This window comes from Dipodomys ordii, unplaced genomic scaffold, assembly GCF_000151885.1.
Source record: "Dipodomys ordii isolate 6190 unplaced genomic scaffold, Dord_2.0 Scaffold44, whole genome shotgun sequence".
Classification (NCBI taxonomy): Eukaryota; Metazoa; Chordata; class Mammalia; order Rodentia; family Heteromyidae; genus Dipodomys; species Dipodomys ordii.
Window position 1 is genome coordinate 7,592,790 of NW_012267260.1, and position 2,248 is coordinate 7,595,037.

General features: G+C 39.9%; 1 pseudogene; it reads left to right on the top strand.

The window, feature by feature from the left end:
* The first annotated feature begins 996 nt into the window (after positions 1-996).
* Positions 997-1,381, top strand: LOC105987851 (annotated as a pseudogene).
* The last annotated feature ends 867 nt before the right edge of the window (positions 1,382-2,248 follow it).

The following is a 2,248-nucleotide window of genomic DNA, read 5'->3' on the forward strand; positions in this document are numbered from 1 at the left end:
TATATATATATATATATATATATATATATATATATATATATATATATATATATATATATATAGTAGTTGTTGGTTGTGGGGCTTGAACTCTGGGCCTGGGTGCTGTCCCTCAGCTCTTTAGCTCAAGGCTAGTACTCTACCAACTGAGCCACAGTGTGACTTCTGGTTTTCTGAGTGATTTATTGGAGATAAGAGTCTCATAGGCTTTCCTGCCTGGGCTGGCTTTGAACTGTGATCCTCAGCTCTCAGCCTCCTTAGTAACTAAGGTTACAGGTATGAGCCACTAGCACCCGGCTGACCAATATTTCAGTTGGAAATACTTGAGACATAAAGAACCTCTTAACCACTCTTTTGTTTTTACACTGGGTACCTAACCCCAGCCCTAACAGACTTTCTACTCTAGAATTTTTTTTTGATTTTTTTAAAATTAAAATACCATACAGAGAGGGGTTACAATCACCTGAGCAAGGTAATGAGTACATTTCTTATCAAACATTGGTGCTTCCTCCTTTGTTTCCCCTTACCATCCCCTACTCTGGAATTTCTGAAGAATGAAATTTTACAATTCCTTCTGGTTATCAATCCTCGTCTCAGAAAAATCTCAAGCAATCCCTACTACAAAGTTCCTTGTTAGGTTCACATTTTCTTATGAATTGAATTTCAGAATATAAAAGCTTTTATGTTGAGATAAAGATTAAGTGCTGTTTTAAAGTTATGAGGACAACATCTCACTATCAACTTTCCTGCTTTGGGACCATCTTATAAATCATAATCTTCGGGCTGGGAAGGTGGCTCAGTGGTAGAGTGCTTGCCTTGCATGCATGAGGCCCTGGGTTCGATTCCTCAGCACCACATAAACAGAAAAAGCTGGAAATGGTGCTGTGGCTCAAGCGATAGAGCGCTCGCCTTGGGCTGAAGAGCTGAGGCACAGCGCCCAGACCCAGAGTTCAGGTCCACAACCAGTTTAAAAAAAAAAAGAGTCCGAGTGGCGACCGTGAAGAGTCATGGCAGGACAAGCATTTAGGAAGGTCATTCCTCTGTTTGAACGAGTGTTGGTCGAAAGGAGTGCAGCTGAAACTGTAACCAAAGGAGGAATTATGCTTCCAGAAAAGTCTCAAGGAAAAGTACTGCAAGCCACAGTAGTGGCCATGGGATCGGGCTCTAAAGAAAAGAGTGGAGATTCAGCCAGTTAGTGTGAATGTGGGTGATAAAGTTCTTCTCCCAGAATATGGAGGCACCAAAGTAGTTCTAGATGACAAGGATTATTTCTTATATAGGGATGGTGATATTCTTGGGAAGTATGTAGAGTGAATACATCACTAAAATGGCATCCTGTGAAGCTGCCCAGTCCATGCAAGTTCTGAGATCTTTCTTCATGTAAATAATTTCCATATCTCCCTTTTATAATAAACTGATGGCAATTAAACTAAAAAAAATCATAATCTTGGTGTTTCCCTGTCAATAAATTTCATGTTACTAGGAGGAATACGAATGCTTATCAGCATCAAAGTTTTCAAGTAAGGTTTCATGTGAACATAGCACCAAAATTATCATTTGATCCTGTAAAATGTTTAATAGTGAAAACATATGTTGTATTTTTGGTATTGTTTTTTGAGATAGTTTTGATGTTGTAAAGAACTAGCATTCAACTAGAGATTCTCCTGCTTCTGCCTCCTAAATGCTGGGATTACAGATAAGCAATAACTTAGATGAGTTGAACATTTTTACCTTTTTCTTTCATAATTATAATTTTTTCCCCTTTGGTCATGGGGCCTGAACTCTGGGCCTGGGCACTGTCCCTCAGCTCTTCAACTCAAGGGGAGCACTCTACACTTGAGCCACAGCACCACTTCTGGCCTTTTCTGATTATGTGGTACTGAGGAATTGAACCCAGGGCCTCATGCATGCAAGGCAAGCGCTCTACCACTGAGCCACCTTTCCAGCCCCTCATAATTTTAAGTAAGTAAAAGTAACTCCAGCCACTTGGGAGAATTGTGGTTTGAGGCTAATCTTGGCAATGAGAACCTCATATCTCAACAAGCTAGGCATGATAACACATACCTGTTATCCCAGCTATGTGGGAGGTGTAGGTAGAAGGAAAGCAATTTGAGGGTAGCCCTGAGCTAAAATCCATGACCCTATCTGAAAAGTAACTAAAGCAAAAACAAAGGATTCTGTTTCTAAAAAATCACTATCTGGACAGAAAATGAACATGAGATTTAAAACCAAGAAAAAAGGTTCTGTCATA